The 24,923-nt window shown below is 37.4% G+C and overlaps 1 long non-coding RNA gene across 1 annotated transcript in view; it reads left to right on the top strand.

The window, feature by feature from the left end:
- Positions 1-16,266, top strand: part of LOC138225726 (uncharacterized) — a 33,591-nt gene extending 17,325 nt beyond the window's left edge. Inside the window, exon 3 of the long non-coding RNA XR_011184203.1 lies at positions 16,203-16,266. This is a non-coding gene — a long non-coding RNA (uncharacterized lncRNA). The remainder of the gene's footprint in view (positions 1-16,202) is intronic.
- The last annotated feature ends 8,657 nt before the right edge of the window (positions 16,267-24,923 follow it).

Below are 24,923 nucleotides of genomic sequence, written 5' to 3'. Positions count from 1 at the left end.
TTCAATTAAATGAATCCCAGTTACATGCTGGGACCACATTAAATTGTTAGCAATGAAGGTACCCAGGAACCCGGAGCTGCTAACCATTTCTAAAGTTATTGAGCATATTGTGTATAGGGGTGTGGTCCTCATCCTGCTTTCTAAAATTGATAATCCAGCTCTCTGGTTTTGCTGACGTTGAGGGAGAGATTGTCAAGGCACCACTCCACCAGGTTCCTGACCTCATCCCTGTAGGCTGTCTCAATGTTACAGGTGATTCAGCCACTGATGGTAGTGTCATCAACATACTTGTTGATGGAGCTGTCTGGTTACACAATTGTTGGTAAACAAGGAAAATAGCAGGGGGCTAAGCACATAGCCTTGAGAGATACCTACTGTATATTGACAGTCAGTGTGGAAGAAAGCTTTCTATTGACCCTCACAGTCTGCCAGTCAATAAATCTAGAATCCAGCTGCAGGGAGAGGTGCCGATACCCAGATCATTAAGCTTACTGAATGCTGAATGATGGAACTATAGTGTAAAAGGCAGAGCTGTTATCAAGGAATAACATTATAATGTGTGTGTCTTTATCATCCAAATGAGCCAGGGCAGTGTAAAGAGCCAAGGAAATAGGATTATCAATGGACCTATTACACCAGTGTGCAGACTGCAAAGGGTCTAAGCACTCAGGTACTGTTGTGTTAATGTGCCTCATGACCAGCCTTTCAAAGCATTTCATTATGGTAGACGTGAGCGCAACCGGTCTGTAATTATTAAAACAGGTTACAGTATTTTTCCCCAGCATTGGTATAATGGTGGTTTTCCTAAAAGACACGGGAAGATTGTAAAAGTGAAAAATTAAAAATATCTGTAAAAGCCATGGCCGATTGGTCTGCACAGGTCTTGAGGGCCTGTCCAGGAGCACCATCTAAGCTTACCTTCCTGGGTTACCTTCCTGTGTGAAAACTGTCCTGATTCCATATCGTGACATACTGTATGTGGCCATAACAACAGCAGCAAGGAACACTGGTGCCACCTGTTCCATGATTTCCCTCTCAAGCTGAGTATAATAGGCATTAAGCTCATCTGTTAGAGAAAAATCAGTATCAGCAGATGTAACACTGCATATTTGAGCTTTATGATTTATTGTCTGAATGCCCTGTCACATTTGTTGCAAAACGGAAAAGGCAGCTTATATTTTTTAATTTGTTACCAATCACAACAATATTTTGTCTCTATCTCTTTGATGCTCAGTATTCTAACAATATTTTTCAACAGGTATACCCTGCCAAATACACCAAAAGACTAAGCTTTTCTGGAATATTGTTTTAGCTCCCTTTGTTTTTTCTATAATTCTCCAGACTCATGCTTTAAGACTTTCAGTGAAATGGATGAATAAACCTTTTTGAGTAGCCAAATACAACAGTATATCATCGAACATATGGTTTTGCTGCATGATTTGGGATTAGCAGACTGTTCAACCTGCAGAGTCTGAGAACTAAACATTTCTGGAATCACTGTTCTTCTTTATCAAATTCTCTAAATTAACTCATAGTTCCTTTTAAAAGCCTCCAGACAAAGTTTTTCCAAATGTTCCAAATGGTTGGAGCAGAATTGCTTTAGTAGGCTTGAGCTTATAATAGTTCTTTGCAGTAGGTAGTTGCATCAGCATGTGTACTCTGCAAAGGAACAAGTAAAGGTTTATTCCATGCCGAAAAGAGAAAGGAAACGCAACGTGAAGAAGACAGCCGAAATGTTTCCTTTCTTCACTTTTCAGCATGGAATAAACCTTTACTTCTTCCTTTGTGCTTATAATGTCATGTGCTACTTAAAGTTTCATTTTGACTGTTACATCAGGTTTCACTAAATCTTCTACAAGACATTTTAGAAGTCTACAGTACAAAAATTGAAAGCTTTTGTTTGGGAAAGGAGGATATCTTTACTCATTTGCTATTTTTTGGGGAGGACAACAAAGCCTAGTATGGTTCTAGTAATTGATCTTCTGATCTTTGGGGCTTACATACTGTAGGTGCATGATATTGTTGGTTTTTACAGATCTTGCTGTATTATCTCAGATACTTAGGTAGCTCTCTGTGTTCAAATATTTGAGTTTCTTGCTCTATTCATAAAGACAAGAAAATCAATGTTTTTCTCTTTAGACATTGATGGCATTCTGCTTTACAAAAAAGATTTGTGAGAATGTGAATTGAATAGATTGCTTTTAGATCTATTTTGCCCTCTGCCATTTCAATGCCCTTTTTTGTGAATACAAAGGGCTGAATTAATTAACTCTATAAGGAGACTGAGACCTACAGTAACCCAATAATACAAAGTGTTGCATAATTTGTAAGTGTTCTGACGTTTTAAAGTGTACAAATTTATTTTAATGCTGTTTATAGGCATGTCATTTTACTGAAATTATGCAGATCACACAGGAGTTTTGATTGATAATACTGTGATGAGTGTTCCCGGTTTGGCTGTGGCTGAATGGGGAATGGCAGGGGGAAGCAACTTCACAGGCTCTCTGACAGTTTTATTGCCCTTTTCATTACAGTGGGGCATGCAAGTCTCAGAGCAGGTGAAATAGTTGGGTCAAATAGCAGTCATCCTCTGAACGCAGAGGAGGGAAAAGAGAGAGTGCAGGGATTGTTCCCCATTTTTATAAAGGGAAAAGGTAGGAATGGGGTGATCCTGGAGACTTCAAAATCCCAGAGATGAACTGACCATCTTCTGAACTCCGTCCATCTTCTTCTGTAGGGTGAACTGTCTGTTGTGGACATATTGTTGCTCCCATGGGGATACTGGCCTCACCTCGTCTCAACCTGCTCAGTGATCTTGCACATGCCCACTCACCTTTCGGCTTTTCCAGGCAGTGTCTTGGATCTGCTGTCCTGCAGTCCTAACCTATCATGGACTGTCTTACAAAGCTCTAAGAAGCAAGGTGAAGACATCCAGCTGTCTTGTCCACACCTCATCTTGTCTCATCGCTGAGTAGCCTGCACTTAATCTTGGTCTGTCTGCCGCATGGCTTTGGTTTCCATGCTATCCTCTCTGGTAGGCACAGGCTCTGGCAGCAGGTCCTGGTAGGTCATGATCAGGGGGTCCTCCAGCCAGTTCATCCAATGTAATGCACTCACAGGCAAGCACCTGTTATCTAAAGGCAAGCATCTGAAGTCCAGCTTTGGGCCCACCTGTCCTCTTTTCTTGAGGGTACATGTTCAGGGGACTTGCAGTTGGTGGGGAACCTTGCCACTGCTCGGAGTCATCGGAGCAGTGCTAGCTGGTCTGCATTGTCTGTGACATTTGCAGGTGACTAACAATTTGAGGCTTGACCTCTAGGGCGCTGGGCACAAAGCCATCATGTAAGTGATGGGGAGTGATGGACTGGCACACTGTCAGTACTCAGTTTAGTGTTTGAATTTTTAATAACCTAATGCTACAATATAATTGTGTGTAATTCCTGTATTTGTTCCATTGTTCTAATCGGTATTCTTCTGTTATTCTTAACTGTCGACTATGTAGTTCGTAGTTCTTGTACTGTGAGTATTAGACAGTCATTCTGAAGTCAGACAAATATTCTCCTATTAATCTTTTGATATGTGTATTTATATTGTGTGTAAAATGTGTATTTGTTCTAATTAAGTATTCTAATTTTTCTTCTGGTTTCACATTTTTCTTACTACTGCACACAATGTCACTTAATAGACATTCAGAGTTCAGATGTTCACCCTACTGTACATCCTGTGTGGTAGTAAGGAAGGTGTTTAGCTGTCTGTCACATTGTGTCTCACTATTCACAGAAATATATGGCCTTTTTAATGTTTTCAAACATTTGCACAGTTCAGCAAGTCCCAATTGATTTCATTCTCGTATCCACATTGATCTTTTACATGTCCTTGGTCCAATGCTTCTTTTATCTGCTCAGCACAACACTTTTGGCAACAGCTTTTCATTTTATGCTTTAGTGACTTCTTCCCACTTAGATCCAACAGTTATAGTTTGTTTTTTGGGTCAAAAGCACAGTGGATGTGATCTTGTAGTTTTGCTACTGTATTGATACACAAGCAACATGCAATAGTCCAAGTTCTTTATTATTTATATTTGAAAACATGCATAATATAACTTTTACTGTATTTTGGAAAGTAAGAATGGTTGATGGTAGTGTAGTTTTCCTGGCACAAAACACTACAGTATGTTAAAGTTTTTCTTGCATAAGCGCATCAACCTAGTTCTTAATATTTACATCTGATATTAATACAATCTTAACATAATAATTTACAGTCTTTATATTTTAAATTAATGATGGGAAAAGCAAAAGATGCCATACCACTGTTGCCTGGTTACCATTAGAATGTAGAACATCTTTGAGAGGTGTTACCTGGAGAAAGTAATGGACAGGCAATGTCCTGATAGACCCATGACCACATCATCTAATCAAGATGTGTAAAGGGTGGGGGGTGCGTGGTAGGTGAAGAAAATGATAATTGCTAAAAAAGAAAACAACACTATACTGTCAGTATAACGCGGCACACACTGCTCAGGGTAATACGAGCAAATGATTTTACAAATTACTTCAAAAAACAATAAGACAATCAAAAAAGTAACTCCCTTATATAGTTACTTAATATATTCTGACTAAGACACCCTCACCAAAGATGAGGGACCTGCTTGTTGTTATACCCAGGTTCTTTATCTGGGCCAGACTTAGATCACAGGGCAAGAAACCAACATTACTTTTATTCACATTAATTAACAAAAACAAGAGCAGCTCCAGCCAGCATTTGGTGGATGAGCACACAGTAAGTTTCCAGAACCACAACTCACACATGATATATACAGTAGTATCCTTAAGGTAATGTCCAACAGTCTACTGGTCAATCCAGTAAAATTTCTCTATAGGCCACCTACACACCTTAGAACCTGAGCTAGAAAAAGTTTCAATCAGCCCTAACAGCTTGTGTATACAAGGACTAAAACTACTGTTGAAAACATACAAATTTTGTTGGCTGGGTAGAAGAATGCTTCTTCTAGACGTTACACCATTGAAACATGACATTTCTAGCACATTATTGCAAATGACATTCCTCAGTATTAGTGTCCCAATTCTGTGTTCTTGCACTGGGCAGCTCTTTTTTTTTTCCTGAAGTGAGTCCGGTTGAACATCCTTGGGACTAAGTCACCAGTAGTATCAACAGCTAATAACAGGACAGCCTTTGTAGATTGCTGCATTTGCACAGGAAAAGTGACAGAATATCCACTGCAAGCTATCCAAAGGCTGATTAGATCAATGCATCAAAGCCAGGATTGCAAAAATGGAATGTGATACTGGTATTATATATATTTTTAAATTTTTTCAGTCATTTCATCCTGAAGACATGCTGCTTTCATCTGCTTTTCAAATTTTGTTTGTTCTATTTTTTAAATATTTAAGTAAGCCCATTAGACCTGAGTGTTGTTGCTTTTGTGCATATACAGCAGCTTTTAGAAGTATATACCAGTGTGCTAGCTTGTTCTGAGTTCAGCATTTCTAGAATAATGAAATGCTAGATTATGCCAAGCTTGTTGCAATACTAAGCCTCTTCAGTGCCGTCAGAACACAATGTCTGGCTGTAGTCTAGAGATTTTTAGAATAATGCTTGCAGTGCAAAATATATTTATCAAATGTTGAAAAATTGCAGATGGCAGAAAAGGGCTCTCTAACAAATATGCTACCTTGCTGATAGAAAGTACTACAGAAATATGCTTAAAATCACTACATAAAGTGTGCATTCAATAAAGGACAATTATGTTTCTTTCCTGGATACAAAGATGTGTTTAAATGTTCCACTTAGTTTAACTGAAGATATTTGAATGCCATATGCAAAGCAAATGAAATGCGTAATGATTTCAGGACTTATCACATTTACTGTATAAGATACTGTAAGACCTTCCACACATTGTTCTTTTGGTAGATCAGAGCTGTGTAATTGGTGTGTTTCACAAACTGCATTTTCATATTTAGTCTCTTAAGCATTTTTTTCATCAATTGATTTTTCCATTCTTTTTATACCACTCTATTAATCACAAGTAAAATTTTGTGGTAATAAAAACCTGTCATTTAATTAATACTACTGTATATGCGACAACATTATAGCTTTGTATTATATTCTTTAGATATGTTGTGCTAACTTTTTGTAATTATGTATTATGACTGTTTACTTGTACAATGAGTTTGTAATGCGATAGGTCTGCTAATCAGTGTGGGTCCTGAACAAAAGGAAGCAATAATAAAGCTTTCACAATGTGCTTGAACATTCTAATTGGTGAGCTAATGGTAATGTGAGTTTATAACATTAACTTTAATTCAGATGTTCATCTGAAGAAGTCTTAATTCAGGGGATTTGATCACCTGGGTGGAGTAAAATTGGTACGTGGAGTAGCAGGCTACAATACCTGCAAATGTAGGTATTTTGACAACAATTATGACAACCTAAGAAGAAATAAATATTCCCGGGCATCCATGGCTACTTAAAATTAAAAACAAAGAAATCAAACTTTTCTTTGTGAAGTATGCTCCTGTGAAAGCCACATTGTGCTATTCAACCTAGGCTTTTCTGCTATCAGCTACTTTACCATAAAGCAGTCAACATTTGCCTCGGATTGATACTTAGTACCTTTGTATTTGATGTTTGCTTTGCAGTTTGCATGATATTCAGTTTTAATGTATTAAATTATTTCTCATTAACAAAGAGGAAATCACCCATGTTATTTAATTAGCTTATGGTTTGAAAGGCCATGATTAACTATATATATATGAGTAATAGAGAACAATCTGAAAATGGACTTTTTGCAGTGACAATTTGGTACAATTCAACAACAAATGTAGCCAGTAGGATGCCTGCTGACTGAGCCGGATGTAGAATTCTGGACAGGCCCATGGCTGAGAAGATAACTTCAGGAGCCAACAGGGAGGAACCTGTGGCTTAAGGCACAAATGTTTTGGACTTGGGGGATAGAGACAAAAGAAAAAGTGGACAGTAGGTTAGGAAACAGAAGGCAGACATTATAAATTGTAGAATGTATGCTGATGGAGCCAGAGGTAGGAGAATGGACAGACCCAGGGCTGAGGAGATGGCTACAGGGGCTGATAGCTGAGAACGTGGGACAAAGGCACCAAAGTGTTAGGCTGTGTTGGACACTGGAGATAGAGACAGAAGGAAAAGCAGGCATTACGTTAGAAAAAAGAAAACAGATTTTAAAAGCTATAGGACGTCTGCTGAGAAAGGAAACTGGGGCTGAAGGAACAAAAGGTTTTGCAACAGGGACATATTAGACACTGGAACAGAAGCAGGAGAAAGCACTGGAGGATGAGGGAAAACAAGAGGCAGGCTGAAGAGGAAATATTAAGAGACAGAAGGGGTCAAGGTTGAGCTGAAGGTCCTGGGGGTGACAGCAGGGCAACCCAGGGATCCTTTTGATACAGTTAGTGGCATCTCACTCAAATTTGAGTGATGTCATCACAGGAGGCAGAGTATGCTGGATGTCAAAGCTTGTTAGTTATGGACCTTAGTAAGGTAAAAAGAGAAAGGAATGGTGTATTTGGTTTTGAAGGGAATGTCATGATTGTAGTGAGTCCTGTCCATCCAAGCTAGAGTGCAGTTTTTAATGATGGGGATTGCAGTAGTGGGGATTGTAAGAAGCTGGATGTTCTTGCCATTAGAATTCAGAGCATACAGTATATGCAGCTCTTTACAATGTGCTTGATTTAAAAATAAAGTAAAAAAAACATAAACAGAACTTTAAATACTTATGTTAATCAGGTAAGATTATTGACTTTACTTGAAGCGTAAATGCAGACAACTGATTTTCCAAACTGTGTACCAGTCGAAGATATTAATATAGGGTATTTGAAAGGCAATTTGACATTCTTTAAGAACTGCTATTAGACCAGTAATTCTCAGTATTAAAGTGGAATTCCCTTCAGAAAAAAGAGCAAAATGTACTTTGTACAATTCTAACCAAAAAATCTAATTACAGAGTTAATAACTCTTGACCCTGAAGGATTACTTCCCTGCAGTGTTTATTCATAATTAAAAATCAATGGTTACTAAAAACATAAAAAAGGGATAATTTTAACCAATTAAGCAAATAGTTTCATTTAGGTTAAGAACCCTTTTAGAAATTAAGGATCCAGAAGTTCATTACCAGATGTGAGTATTGTCATATAACAAATGTTTGTAGAGTTCTATTAGGTATTCTTTTTTATCTGTTGTAGAGATCTGCTCCTCCCCAGAATTCATTCCCCCCCTCCCCTGCATAAGAGGACTGAGAGACCCCCAGCTCTCCCTCTTTCACCTGGGATTTATTCAGCACTTGTCTCAATGCTCTCGACCCTTAATGAATAGCATGCTTCGCTATAAGATAAAGGGCAATAAACCTTCCCTATGAGCCAGGATGACACCCTCCTAGTCTCCCTTCTGCATGTCTTAAACATATGGGTCATCCTGATATCATATGTGATCAATTTCTCCATTCACTTTATGTGCAGAAGCATAAGTATTTTGAGTTTTTTTTTTTAAATTTCCTATACCTTGTCCCAGACCTAATCAACTCCTGTCAGCTCATTATTTCTGACAGCACCTTAATGTTAGTGTATTCAATGTTTGCATTTTTTCTTATTAGACTGAAAAACATCTCTTCTGTATGAACATCTAATGAAGAGGGTACAGATCTTAAAACTTGCCAAGGCTTCAAACTCAAAAAGCTATTTCAAATGTTGCTAACATTAGCTTGAGGTGCATTTGTAGAAAATAAAATGTGCATGTTTTTTGGTAATCTACTAGAGATTTTTTGGGAATTCAGTACATCGTTTCCCTTTTTATACAGGTGTTAAAGATAAATGGGATAGATACATATTGAACACTGTACCTTGATCTATGCAACTTTGACATGATGCAGATATACAATATTATAATCCAGTATTACTATGCAGGTCCCTTAATTAAAATTTAAGTCCCTGTTGTTTTTGTTAGAGTATATCCTCAATGTTATATTGTTGTCTCCTCCTAGACAAGAATGTAAGGAAAGTTAATGAGAAGAGCACTTCATTGCTTGTCAATATTGTAACATTATTTTGAAAGTAAATTTGAAAGGTTAAGAAAATCAATTTTAGAGCATCATAGCATCAGGGTTAGTTTCAAAAGATCACAAGTGTCTCTTCCTCTACAATATGTCAAATAAAGTGTTTCAAAGTCTTAGTAGAAATTGGATTTTAGTAGATATCAATTTATGGAATGTCTTTGTGCTTTGCTCCTGGTAGTCTAACAATTGAAAATGTACTGTATTGTGCTATATCAATGTTCAAGTAGCTGAAGTAGTTAGTTGTATGACAAATTAATTCTTGTGTTGGAGAAATAGAGAATAAAAATAAAAGTTTTAGTGATCATATCTCCATTTGAATGACTTATACTTTTCTGATAATTAAAATAACACATTTTGACTTCCAATTTCTAACTTTAGGAAGATTAGTGAATATAAAGTAACATGATTCACAACACAAACACTAACACAAATAAGAATAAGTAGTCACGTAAAAACACCAACTATTTTTGGCACAATAGAATTCAGAGTTGAAAAAACTGTTGCTTAGCATCACATGCCATTATTTAATCACTTAATCAATGCAATTTACAGTATAGGTTCATTTCTGTTGCCACTTATTGGTAGGGCAGCAGATTTTGGGGGTTATATTGACATTAAAGTATGCATATAGTGGACACTGTATTAGACAGTGTTGATTTGTTTTTGTTTTTCCTTGAGTTGGCTTCCTCCTTTTAATCAAGGTCCCCAAGCCAAGAATGGATGATGTTTCCTAGGTGCCCATTAATTACCACACATCTGATTGGTGACATGGGATTGTGTAACATGTTTACTAGACCAAAGAGGCTATATAAGCATCATCCAGGAGGACACAAGAGATTAAGGATTTGGGACATCGATTGCACAACTGGACAGAAGCAGGGACTCGGATACCAGAGGGAGACTCCACAGAAAGATGAGCAGGGTGGTGAGCAGAGGAAGACTTGGCCATAGTCTTCCTTCTCCTTTATTGGTTGCAGAAATACATGGTAAGGTTGAGCACAACTGTTTAGGACGACATGTTTGGGTTTTGTCTCTTTCTTCTTTGTGGTGGAAGGAGGCACCCATAATACCAGAGACTTACCAGAATAAGTACTATTGGACGTTTTTGGGTTACTGTGGACCATGAAGCTAATGTTTGTTTTTGTGTCTGTGTCCCTTGTGACTACGTTTTGTTTTCTTGTGTTCTATGTATTGGATAGACAGTGGTAGCTATTGTAATTAATAGAGGAATAAAAAGGGCAATAATGTGGAGACAACTGTCTTGTGCTGGTTCGTTGGTATACTTGTGGTTCTGGGAGATATAATGAACCAGTGTTTGCAAGAAGGATCCTAGCATCCTAAGATTGCAAGGCTAAGATCCTAAGATTGCAAGATGTAGTCTGCTACACTTACTGTATCCTGCATTCGGTTGTCACTTTTTAACTGTGACACTATCATGTGTATCATACACAGACAAACATGTACACATACATGTGTATCATGTATCATACACAGACAGCTGTGCATGTTGCTTTGCTGGAATATTTCATGCTATTTCATGCTACCAACAAGGCTTTTATTATGCTTAGTACGTGTTCAGTGTTCAGAAAGCGTAATAATAATCTTTCACTTGCCTTGAGTGGAAAACATCCTGACACTGCCTATCTCTTTTGTGTCAGTTTCTTAAGAATGGTGTGAAAATTAGATTTCGATAAGCAGAAGGTACTGGTTTTACAGCACAAATCAGGACATCATGTATTGGGTCCATTATGACAAATCCAGTGATGTAGTACTCACATCAACACCTGTCTGCGCCTGCAACACACATGTTTGGAATAGGATATTTCATAAAAGTAAATATATATTAACTTGTATGTGAGAATATGAATGTGATTTAACTACTGTATGTGAGTGTGCTAAAACCTATGAGGTAGTTGATGACACATTATAGTCAATAATATATCTTTTAACTCTGAATATCACATTACTACTACCAGGAAAATGCAGGGAAAAGTAACTAAGTATTGAGCTGACGGAGGAGACCTCAATAGTGAGCGAGGTATAGGAGATGTGCAAGGGTTTAAATAGAGTGTGGTGTCAATTGGTGCGTGGGCATTTAGAGAGACTAGAGCTTGTGGAAATATGGGAGCGCTTGCATGCTTGTGTGCAGTGTGTGACACTGAAGTTACTAACTCTGATCTTTGTAATCCCTGATTAAGCAATCAACCTGTTGTATGACAGCAGATCGTTTCGCAGATGTATTCTGTTGTTTTGTTTTTCATGCTTCAGTAACGTCTGTAAATGATGTTGTAGATGTAGTTTCTGTGTGTGAGGCTAAAAATTGTTAACTGTCGTCAAAGTATTCTCACAATTAACTATTCCAATTTCTAGTTGTTACAGTAAAAACCCTCACATCACTACATTGTTTTAATTGACTCTTACTTAGCAGCTATAAGGTACTCTCAGAATTTCCTGTCACTAATTCTTATTTTAAGGAATTCAAATCAGAACACAACTTGCTCTTTAGGTATCTAATGTACCAATTTTAAAGATGAGGAATTTTGGGATGCAACACACCATGGAAGTTTTTTGTTATGTAATCTTGAATTAATGGAAGTTAATTCTTTTGTAAACCTGGGACATGATGCATAATATATTACGATTCCATCATCTTGCCACCAGAAGGCACCCAATCTTTTTGTGACCTTAGAGCCCATATAGAGTCCATTCCCTTATTACTGAACGGTGGACCAGCCTCACACTATACTTAATAATGTAAATATACTAATAATGTACAGTATACATACATCCAGCAGCCATATTACCCTGCAACTCACAACTGGCAACCCACTGAAGCTAAGCAGGTGTGAGCCTGGTCAGTACCTGGATGGGAGACCTCCTGGGAAAAACTAAGGTTGCTGCTGGAAGAGGTGTTAGTGGGGCCAGCAGGGGGCGCTCACCCTGCAGTCCATGTGGGTCCTAATGCCCCAGTATAGTGATGGGGACACTATACTGTAAACAGGCGCCGTCCTTCGGATGAGACGTAAAACCGAGGTCCTGACTCTCTGTGGTCATTAAAAATCCCAGGGCGCTTCTCGAAAAGAGTAGGGGTGTAACCCCGGTGTCCTGGCAAAATTTCCAATTGGCCCTTACAATCATGGCCTTCTAATAATCCCCCTCTATGAATTGGCTACATTACTCTGCTCTCCTCCCCACTGATAGCTGATGTGTGGTGAGTGTTCTGGCGCACTATGGCTGCCGTCACATCATCCAGGTGGATGCTGCACATTGGTGGTGGTGGAGGGGAGTCCCCATTACCTGTAAAGCGCTTTTGAATGGAGTGTCCAGAAAAGCACTATATAAGTGTAAGCAATTGTTATTATTATTATTATACTTAATAGTGTTGAGAGTTGATGATAGTGTTTGCTTGGTTTTTCCAATATGGTGATGACTTGCATATGTATGTTTAAGTGAAGTTATTTGTGTCAAGAAATGCAAACAAGGAAATCGAAAAGAACAATATAATATAACAAAATTTTAGAGTGGAAAATAAAGTTTTAATTTAATCTAATTATTAACAAAAATCACAAATAACATCCAAGAATCATGTGCTTTTTGAATATAGCCAGCAGCCATATCTCCCTGCATGGAAACAACGTTAACGTTAAGCAGATGTGAGCCTGGTCAGTAGCTGGATGGGAAGGCTAAGGTTGCTGCTGGAAGAGGTTTTAGTGGACCAGGAGGGGGTGCTCACCCTGCAGTCTGTGGGGATCCTAATGACCCGGTATAGTGGTGGGGACACTATACAGTAATAAAAAGGCACCGTCCTTTGGATAAGATATAAAACAGAGGTCCTGATTATTAGTAGCCATTAAAAATCCTAGACGTTTCTCAAAAGAGTAGGGGTGTTACCCTGGCATCCTGGCCAGATTTCCCCATTGGGCCTTTACCAATCGTGGCCTCCTAATAATCTCCACTATCAATTGGCTTCATCACTCTGTTCTTCTCCCCACTGATAGCTGATGTGTGGTGAGTTTTACTGGCGCACTATGGCTGCCATCGTCTCATCCAGATGGGTGCTGCACATTGGTGGTGGTTGAGGAGAGTCCATATTGCCTGTAAAGTGCTTTGAGAGGAATGTCTACAAAAGTTTTGGTTTAACCCACTTGAAACTAGTTAAGAGGTAACCTCCTGGCCGTAAGACAATGACCCTATTTAAAGACGGAAGTTAACCGAGAGGTAACTGCAAACATGGAGCTTTTTGAGGTGGGGACGGAATGAATACAAGCAATTATGGGAAGAGGTTGTGCAAAAGTTATGTATGGTGATACATGGTAATGATTGTGATTTAAAACAGCTGGGCAAGATTGGCTTGTCTGTCGTTATCCCCAACAAACTTCAATTAAGAATCTGAGGGATCTATTCTAGTTTTTCTACAGCAAATACATTTGGATTTTGGAATACCAGTAATAAGAATCACTGAGTGTGTGCACAATACCTGTAACATCAAAATATCAAGGTACTTCCCTCACCTGTATGGTCAATATTTTGAATGCCCAGGACAACAATGTAGTATACACCTAAAAATTATTTAAGTTTCCACTAGACATACAGTACAGTATTTGCTTTTAAAGAATTCATTTTGCACTGTTTGATGTTAAGGATGAAGTAGTTATACAATTAGCATAGACCAATTTTCAGGTGCTATAAACTAAACAGGGCATCAACCTCCCTCTGTGTGTGTTCTCTTCATAATATCTGATTTTTATTTTTTTAAATGTGATTGTAATAATGAAGGTAATCATCAGAGCAGATGTTGATTGCTTTTGATATTTGATTAAATATTTCCTGAGAGTAAAAGTTCATTTAAATTTTTCACTTTCCTGTTCCTACTGGATAATAGTCAAAACACTGAAGGTGAAGCAAAATGTCAGCTTTATTGTATTTTCTAATATATTTTACCCCATCTGCAACATTGTTTTGTATGATTTCCAAAAATGTATATATTGTGGTCCTTTGGGTGATATTTTCAGAAAGAAATGTTGAAGACAACAAGTGATTCATGTCTAACATAAAGAATGTACATTACAAAAGTTTTAAATCTTCCAATTCAAGTTCTTATAAACAAATGTTTTGGCTCACTTCTTGAGCTTAGGTTCTATATAAGACGACACTTTAATTTTTTTTAATAGTTCATTCATCCTTACTTGAAATTCAAAGATATACATCTGGTATCATTAGTTTTTTGCTGAGAAACATAGGTCACTGCTTTCTCAGTTGGTTTTACAGTTCATGCTTATTCTTCTTCCTCTGGACTACTCTGGCACAATTACTCACTTGAGTAATGTCCCTCAAGTGGTTTAAATTAAAATCCATTAAAATGGTTTAAATTAAACCATTTAAGCAAAATCTAATGTACAGTATATAAACCTGCACTATGATATTTCAGGACTATTATCTGTCTTGAAAAGCACATGGAATGTCTATTAAAGCATATTTGAGACACATAAAGCAGTTTTCTATTGTTTAAACAACTTCCTGAATAGATAGAATAGCAATATTCATTTCTCCTTCATCTGGAGGAAAGTCAATATTCATTACCTTTTGCTTTAAAAATGAAAAAAATGTAATGAATCAATGTAGTAGATACTGTATGATTAAGCCTCTAAATGTAATTCACTTTTTATTACTAGACACATGAATAGTCTGACTCATGCAAGAAAACAATGTGAAATTAACTTTGTAGTTTATTTTCCGAAGTCAAAAAATACATTTACAAAACTAATGTGTTTTGTGTTGACTGTTAGCAAAGGGTATTCACCACCATCTGCCTGATTACATTTTTGCATGCACAAAATACTCAAACCTGCCAGGTGCATAAAATTATATCCATCAAGTGAAAATACAAATTAAGAATAAATTCAATTGGACAAACCAATGACAGTCTTTAATTTGAAAGTTTAAACATTTGATGGAATTAGGTTGTCTGAGTAATGCTCTGTTAGACCTACGGTAGTTAAGGTCGTTGTTTTTTTTACTTCTTACCTTTGTTAAAACTCAAAATTGTGTTCTTTGTATGTGCAACGATTGTTGTATTATCATTTATCAGAATCCTTCAGTCGACACCTTTCTTATAGTATCATTTTATTTTGATGTTTAGTAGAACCTTATTTATTTCATATGAAATAATGTGTGTAATTCATTCTTCAGAATGAACAGTGAAACATGTTCATTCTGAAGAATGGGCCAGTGGACCCAAGTGGAAACTCTATGGATGTGTATTTAAATGTATTTATGACAAGAATAAATGGAAGATGTTAAACTAAAGAGGGATATTTGGTATTTACTAGCTTATTGATCCAAGGATCAAGGTTTTTTGAAGGAAGCCAAGGTATCAGCTTCAACCACATGATTGGGTCGTTTGTTAAATACCCCCCAAAACCTCTGGGTAATGAAATGCCTGAATTCTTGATTTTAAAGAGATTTATTCTTGTACTGCCTTTATTGCTTTTTTATTATACATATAAGATTTACTTGATCTTTTCTGGTGCACAAACAGGTTAATAAACTCCAGAATTACTGTCTGAGGGCAAGAGCATCTTTTTTCACAAATAAAATGTACTCGAAGTGTAAATTAAAAAATATATATTTATAATGCAGTATTAAATGAGAAAAACATTCATAATGTTGTTTAGGTGTTGTGGTATTAAGCTGAAATAGTCTTACTCTTTGTATTTATATACATTCATATTTATATAATTTTCCACTAATATACAAATATAGAAGTATTAGTATGTAGAATATTGACAATTTAAATAAATTCTGTACAACAAATCAAATTTAGTTAACTCCTGCTTCAAACTGTTATGTACAAATTATATACAAAAACTGTATTCCAAAGACCAAGCCTTCTTCAGTCTAGAACTAATCTCAATTGTAATGGAGACAGGTGTCATTGGAATTGCTATTTTTACACAACAAGCCTCCTTCCTAGATATGCTTCCTCCACCTAACTCATTTAAGTTCTTCCAGTAGTTAATAATGGTGATACATTTCTTTGGATTTTCTTTCATATGTTTGAAACACTTTTCCTTGCCTACTCTGGTACAATTACCTTGGGCAGGCTGGGAGAAAAGGACCTTTTTTTGGATGCCTGGAGTCTGATATCCAACAGGTTGGATGTGATGGATGAACACAGATGCCCTGTATGTTGCACACAGCCAGGGAAAGGGTGGTAAAATGGAACAATGTGATAGGAATTGTCATGAATGAAGAAGATGCTAAGGTAAAAACCAAAGTCCTGCATGTTTTTTTTCTACTTTCTTTGGTATGGCAGAAGCAAGCATGCGTAGATGGCTGGATTCAGTCTAGTAAGTAATTCTGGGGAATACAGAGGGCAGCAATGAAAGAATCCTGTTTTGTTTGTTTTGGTTTAAGGATAGTCAGTTCAGGAGTGGTGACTGTGCTGTGTACAAATTGCACTCCTTGGGGTTATTTTTTCTTTTTCTTTTTACTTGGGACTGTTATTTTTGTTTTTGCATGTGTCCAGTGATAAATGCTTTGCTGTATTGGGAGTATCTGTCAGAATAAACCTATAATGATTAAATCTAGTGTTGATCTGAGGGTGCACTGGTAGCTCTGATCTAACAGACTGTGGTCAGAGAAGAGTTGTAGTACCTTTTAAAATTGCTAAATGGCATCTTACAATACCTAGAAAGTATCACTATTGTGACATCTAAGGTTCTATTGGTAAAGCTTTGGGAATCATATATTTTTAAAATGTTTTCCATATCTTAAGCTTTTTTAACTGAAGTGAAGCTGGCAGTTTATTTTAAGGATGTATCTAACTGTAGCTCTTGAAGATTAATTTTCATTGGGGAAGGTTCTGCCACACATTTCATAAAAGAGTAGCTGAATATTTTTTTACTGTTTTAGTCTAACAGCTTTTTGTTTAATTGTTTTTTTCTATTTTTCTGCCTTACAAGGTTCAGTATCGTTGTCCATTAAACCAATAATTAGCACATATTCTGTAATAGAAAAATTGAATAATTGAAAAAGTGTCAACTACAGTATTTGAAATCAACAATTTAAACACTGAATATATTAGAATATTTTCAAATAAAAAACATTAATTTTTTTGTCCCCTAAAACCATGTCACGATTCTACAAATGTTCTAAAATTAATAAAAAATGTGGATTTTTGTATGCTATGTATTAAATTATTATTTTTGTGTTGATTCTTTAGTTTTATGAAGCACTACCAACAATTTATTCTATAGTTTTCTCTTACAATTAATATACTTTAGATCTTCCAACATGTCACCCTTAGGGTTGAGAGCTCAATTCAATTCTTTATTACTATCCAAGAAGAAAATCCATTGAGATTGGGATCTCATTTCAGGAGGTCATTGAAGAGGGCACATGTACTCTTTTACTGTGAAATAACTAGAAGAAAACATTATCTGAAGGCAGGACAATGAGGGATAAATACAGCATAGAACCTTAAACAATCTATAGGTTTTTGCTTCTGCAATTAGAAATGTAAATGATTGATCTACTGTAAAGGCCAAGCTTATACATTGAACTTTCATGAAACTGTAATTATTTTACCATATTTTAAATGAGTTTTCAGATTGCATACTTTTATTTATCTTTTTCATTATGAAAACTATATAATGTGATGCTAAACATTAAGTTGCAAACCTTTTTATTACTATTTTTAATGTCTCAGTTTAAAGAAAAAATCCTTTTGAATTAAACCGATTCTCTATATAGGAGTTTTGAGACACCCGTAGACATGGATTTTTACTTTACAATAAGATAAGGTGTGTGACTGATTTAAGAAACTAATATTTATTTTACAGTTTTACACAGAATTAAGTACTGTTAAATAGTTGTTTCCTCATTGTCGAATATTTGCATGGAATCGTATCCATCAATTTTCTCACCACTTTATCCACTAGATTGTCACGGGTGAAGCAGAGCCTATCCCAGTAAGCAACAGGAGCAAGGAAGTATACACCCTGGGCAAGACGACAGTCCATTGCAGACACTTACACCAGAGACAATTTTCCCAGAAGATAATTATCAGTATGTCTTTGGTATCTGGTCGTTGGAGCATGTGGTGGTACCGAAGCAGTCATTAATGTATCGCTTGTAGAGGTCATGGACAAAGCCAGTGTAGGAAGCGAAGAAGCGTTCTTCTACCCAGCCTTAAAAAATATTGGCATAGCTGGATCCCATTCTGGTGCCCATGGCGACTCCACTTATCCGTTGGTAAAAAAGGTTATTGAAAGAGAATGCATTCAGTGTGAGGACCAATTCTGCAAGGCATACCAGGGTGTGGGTGGGTGGATGAAGCACTGTGCGTTTGTCCAGTGTGTGCTTGAGGGCTGTAAGACCGTCATTTTGGGGAATGACGGTGTAAAGAAATGTGATGTCCATGGTAAAAATGTAGCATTAGGGGTCCTGAAATTTGAAATCCTTAAAAAGTTGGAGTGTGTGGTTCGTGTCCTTATTATATGAGGGAAGACCTTCAACCAGCAGCCTCATAAGGCTGTCGAGAAAGGCCGAGATGGGGCGTCCAGGGGTATCCGGTTTGTGGATTTTGGGGAGGAGGTAAAATTGAGATACCTGGGGATGTTCAATGATGAGCCGGTTCACCTCCTGGCTATACAGTGAGGAATCTAGGATAAATGCTTTTAACAATGTATCTCCTAAAGGTCAAGCTGCATATTATTTGCCAGTCAGCAGGAAGTGCATAGCAAGTGCTGTCCGTTCATGATTTCACATAACGTCTATGTAATATAACATAACTTGTAACATCCTGTTTTGTGAATGCTGAGTTCTGGCAAAGTGCCATATAAGGAGCTCTTTTCTGTTAGACCAGCATAAGAACAGAAAGGACTGAGTTGACAGTTGGCAAGTCATATGATGTATGTGCTAATACTTTTTCTTACACTGTATAAAAAAACTAACTTTATAACCATTCGGAGAGACTAGCTTTTGTAAGCTGCTCTCCCGTGTGCACACGAATAAAAAACTCTTCTTTCACCAACACCCGGACTCTGATATTTTAATGTTTCATCAACAGTAACTATAAAAAGCTATACAAACATACTTTGTATAGAAAACCATACAGTATACATCTTCTTAGATACTAAAATATTAAATTGGTCAAACTAAATTATATGTATACAGCATATTGATTTCAGATGAAGGTAAAAACTTGTTTTGTGAAATCCTTGTGAAAATAAACACATAATAAACTTGGAAGATATTTTCTGATTAGGAACTAAGAATGGCGACTATTTTTGTGTTTATCGGTTAATTGGTATTTCAGCTGTAAAAGAATCACCAGAAGGGATGATAAGTGGAACATTAGTTCAGCTCACTAAACCTTTGAGACATTTGTCAGTATGAGAGCAATGTCAGTATTTTTCTTGAAAGCTGGATTTGTCTTATAGTACCAGTCTGTGTCCAGTGAATGTTAGTCTTCATTAGAAAACCAACATGCTATTGGACACAAAAGACCGCAGGCCAGAAACTGATGGGCATGAAAGTAATGGAGGAAATGCTCTTGTGTTAAAATAATTGGGACAGAAAAGAACATGCTGTTAATACTGCAAAATAATTATATTTATGTCTCATGCCAACATGATCAAGTGCAATAAAGTCCCATTTCAGCTGCAGTTTGCAACTATCAGTGCTGTGAAAGCACAGAAATAGATTCTGCTGTGACACTTTTTCACCTGATCACTTTTTCATGGTTTGCCCTAAATAAATGAAGTATTTTCAGATATTTTTCTGAAGGTGTGCTTCTTTCTGGCCAAGTTATTTTTCCACAAAGTACATATTCAATTTCTCAATTACACTGTTGATCACTCAAGATTATACACGTATGAAAGATGTCATGATGTTATATTATGACATTTTCATGAAGTATTAGACTACAATTAATTTGTGGAAACTGAAGGGGATAGCGGATAAGGATTAATTTGCTATAGAATTAACTTTCTAATGTTTTGTGAATATAACTTCACACCAGGCAAAGATTTTGTATTTTTCACGTCATATCTCAGTGATTTCATAGAGAGGTGCCCTAGTAGCCCAGAGCCTTTTCCAGGAAGAATTGGGCTCGAGGTGGAATACAACTTGGACAGGGTGTGAGTACATTGCAGGGCAAACAAAGACAAAAACACATTCACACCTGGCACATTTTGATTTACATACAGTAAGCCAATAAAGTTACCAGCATGTCTTTGGATTGTGGCTGGAAACTGGAGCACCAGGAGGAAAGCCAAGCAAATTCCACTAAGATAGCAGCCCAGGGCTACTGCACAGTACCAGCACCATAAGACAGCAATGTCAGCCACTGTGCTGCCCTTGTAATTATTTGCTACACAGAAATACATAATGTGATGGAAAAGTCAAATATAGAAATACAGTAGATAGTGAACTCAATATGTGGAGCTGGCAAAATACTATCACCACCTCCCCGCCATGCCGGCTGGATACAATGATTCGTGGTGAAGGTCTCTGATGGCAAGTGGAACGACACGCCGGTTGGAGTATTCTCAGTCGCATTTAATGGCAATGTCAGCTCAAAGATTTGGTTCAAACCACCAAATGGAGACGGGCGTGCCGATAAGCGGACCCTGTTGATGCGGGATGAAGAAGTGAACTCAATATGTGGGAAATTTGAACTTTTGGCTGGTTGTGCCACCTATGAATTTTAAGGGTATTTAGACCCCTTTTCAGCCCCTGCAACAGATTCTTTGTATCTCTCACAGCCATCAGTGCATCCACAGCAGATAAAACAGTTATCCTTCATAACTGTAGTTTTATTTCACTGAAAACTAAAGTTATCTCTATCTTTATTCTTAAAGAACACAAAGAGAAGTATTCCCAAGTGCCACTTGCACTCACAGAAACACATGAACCCCAGGGACCCCAGTTACCCAAAACCAATGTATAAACTCAACAGTATAGCATCGCTTTTCTCCCAAAAGAGCTCCATCCAGCTCCCAAACACTCCTGCTGTGACCTGGTGTTCTTCCTTCTGCCATAGCAAGAACATATGAATGTAGTGTTTCAGTTCCATCAAAGAGTTCTCTCCAGTCATAGCCATTCTAGACAATGTAGTCCCTTATGCCTCCACTATCTACCTGGTTTCTCTTAGAACATTACATGGTATGGGGGGGGGAAGGCAATGTATGAGCCTACCTATGCTGCCGACTGTAGAGTATCCCACTGACATTTGAGTCCTGTTCACAAAATGTCCAGTGGTGCACAAATTTTCCCGTTCTGGGTCCTCCTGATGGAGACTTAGAAAACCCCTTTCTGGTCAGAGCTCAGGACTTGACATGAGCGGCAGGAGTATCTTGGTGATCGTCCGGGAAACTGGGTGTAAACAAACGGTAACTTGAGAGCTGCCTGTTACGCCAGCGGCCACGCTTCCACTTTTGCCCTGATGACTGTGTAGACGATACAGAGCAGCAGGCTGTAGTTAGAGCTCTCACTGTAGTGGGTGCGCTGAGGATATCTTAACCCTAGATGATGATGATTCTATTTAATTATAGTTTATACTTTTTATATATAATTACATTAACTTACGTTAATTAACTAAAATTAGTATTGATATTAATTTAATATTTAACATACTGTGCTATTTAAAATTATTAAAAGGTCAATGTAGTATACATGTGAAGAAAGATGTGAAGACGGAGGTTTGAATGTAATCCTTTCTGTAGGGGGTTTAGACTTCTAAGTCACAAGCTGGGGTTTATGGCAGGAAAGGGGGTTAACTGATAAGGATTGCAGATGCAAGCTAGGAACCCCCCTGGGTGTAATGTTAAACTGACCATTTGTCCAGAACATCGTAAACTGGCCAAATACCATGAACCCCCCTCTTTACCATCAGACCAAGTGACGTCAGAAACGGAGAAGAAAACACTATATAACCCAAAAGTTTGTAACAGTACGTTGAACAATACTTCGGTTTTGTTGTTTCTTGCGGGAAACAAGACTTCGGCTTTATTGTTCCTTGCATGCAATAAACTCATCTGTTTTACTTCATCTCGGGATCAAGAACCTTATTTCTTCTGTTACAACACATGTTTATTATCATAAAGTGTTCATTATAACCAAGGGGCAGTTTGTTAAAGTACAACTTGTGCATTGGCCAGGAATTGAACCCAGGCCTTCCACATGGCAGCTTAGAATTCACAACCAGACCCAGCTGTGAAATTGTAAGGATTCATTGCACCACCTGTTAGTTTTACAGATTATACTAAAAAAAAAAATATTGTGACATAGTGCTGTTCGTCATGTCATGCCACTTGTTTGTGGTACACTGCATGACAACCTATGCATTTCAAATGGCTGCATCTGTAGGATCTCCACATAATTTGTTCTCATAACTTCTGTTTTGCCTCAGATCTTGACTGTTTGCTTTTTGTTTGTCTTATTTCACAACCAAAAGATGAAAACTGAATGCTTTGGAATGCTCAGAGGTAGGGTGATGTATTAGGTGGGTCTCATGGAAAACAGATGCAAACATAGTCATAAGGTACAAAAACAGTGATTAATTTATGGACAGCAGGTCCATCTGCTCAGCAGTCACTCATTTCATTTCTCCTTTCCTGCTCTTATTCCAACTTCCCAGCAAGCGGAATTTCAATAGCCCATTTGGAAGCCTGTGCCTCCTGGTTTAAAAAGACACCCAACCATGTGCCTGTCTTCAGTTGGTCAGGTGACTGAGAACAGCAGGTCATCCCTCACAGATTTCTGGGTAATGTAGTTCATCAAGATCTGCCATCTTGTTTCCACCTCGTCTTCTTACAGTAGAACAACATCACAACATATAATAGGTTTATTCCATGCTGAAAAAAAGAAGAAGAAAGAGAACACAACGTTTCGGCTGTGGACCCTTCTTCAGGTGTGAGAGAGACAGGGCAGTAGGCAAAGGTAAAGTAGCGGGAGAACAAAGGTTGGGAGGGAGGAGGAGTGAGAGGCGGGAGCAGGGGACAGAAAGAGAGGCCAATCAAGAGGTGTGAAGTCAGAATGGGTGCAGAGAGGTGTGAAATGAAACTTCCAATGAATGGAGAAAATTTAAAAGAACAGTAATCTGTCGTTAAGGGAAGGGAGAATGTGTGATCCTAACTGCAGAATAATTTTAGTTTCGATGGTCTTTCTGATGTATGAGTTCGGAAAACCGTCTTTGAGAACACAGACGGAGAGATTAGTGTGGTCGTGGCCGTCAGAGGTGAAATGAGAAACAATGGGCTAATTGGGCTCATTGGGCTAATAATGGGCCCATTGTTTCTCATTTCACCTTGGTGAAATTCTTGGTCACAGAAGTTCATCCTTAATGTATGTGTGATGCAGTTACAGAGAATATGGTTATCTTTCCCCAATAAATTTGCAAAATTAAACATGTATTTATTGCATGTTAAAGTATTGAATTAATAGGAAAGTAAATCTTTCCTTTTTGCATTGATTTTGCCCTTTGCTTCTAAAGAATATGGCTTTGCATAGCATATACTTTAAGATCCCAGAATATTAAGTGACTATGCCCTGCTATTTCAGAATTAATCCGTTTAAGTCAGAAGGCCCTTTTAAAACCAAAGATAAGAAATGTTAATTTTCTTAAGAAATATTGAGTTCAGAACTTGCTTACCACTTATGATGTGCGAGATGTGCGAAAAAATGTTTATACTATATGGTACCTTTTGTAAGACAGAACAGACAGCTGGGCAATATGAAAGAGTGGTCAGTGAAGCTTTTAGACAAACCAAAATTAATTTATTTTTCATTCTAATATTAATATATGCTAGACTTACATAAATTATATTTATAAAAATATTAAATTCTTGGCCGTTTTACCCAGTCAACAGATAACCTCAGACCTGCTAAATTGGAAATAAAAATCCCAAGGCTTATCAGAGAGCAGCTGCATTTCCTAATCCATTACAGCTGATAATTGTATCAACAGGGCTGGAATCTTGACAGTGCAAATAGCACTGGAACTGTTATGCAGATGAATACATTAATTATAACATGTCTACCCAAGCATAACTTAGATAATTCTCTTTGTAACAAGGACCATTTGGAAACATCAATTCACACAGTCTCGGGACACCAAGGACACTAGATAGTATCCTGAATATACTGTATAAGGTTGAAAGAAATGCAGTCATAATGTACAGATCATAGGTAGGTATTCATAATTGTGCCGTCATAGCTTTAGAGACATCAGACATATAGTTTTTATTATCTATCAGTCTCCATCAAACTAAATTCAACAGATCTTCCTAAATTAATTATAAATAGAAAAAGGGAAAATAACTGATTGCATATGCACTTACTGTACCTCCCTCAATATTTGACAGAGGTACGTTTGGAAGAAAGTACAGTCGTATGTCGTCTTAAATAATTCCCTACCAGCTATGCACCTCTGGACACTGGCAATTTTTGGCCATTCTTCTTTGAAAACTTGCTCAAGCTACCTTGGGTTTGATGGGAACCACTGATACATAGCAAATTTCAAATCCTGGCACAGAGTCTTGATAGGATTGAGGTCCCAGCCTTGACTGGGACACCACAGAAGATAATAATAATATTATTCCACTTTGTCTCTGTGACTTCTACACTACATGCCTTCTGAGAAACTATAGTCAAGATTTAATGTGAGTTGTTTTTAATAATTTAAGCAAACTGGGATAGACAATACACACACACTTAACAACACACAACATAAACATAAAGCATACAAGTTACACTACAGATCCAGCCATTCAGAATGTACACCAGATAATGCTGTACATTGTGCTACACCCACTAT

The sequence above is a fragment of the Lepisosteus oculatus genome, chromosome 2 (assembly GCF_040954835.1).
Source record: "Lepisosteus oculatus isolate fLepOcu1 chromosome 2, fLepOcu1.hap2, whole genome shotgun sequence".
Classification (NCBI taxonomy): domain Eukaryota; kingdom Metazoa; phylum Chordata; class Actinopteri; order Semionotiformes; family Lepisosteidae; genus Lepisosteus; species Lepisosteus oculatus.
The sequence above is the reverse complement of the archived record's forward strand: the minus strand, read 5'-3'. Positions and strand labels throughout refer to the sequence as shown.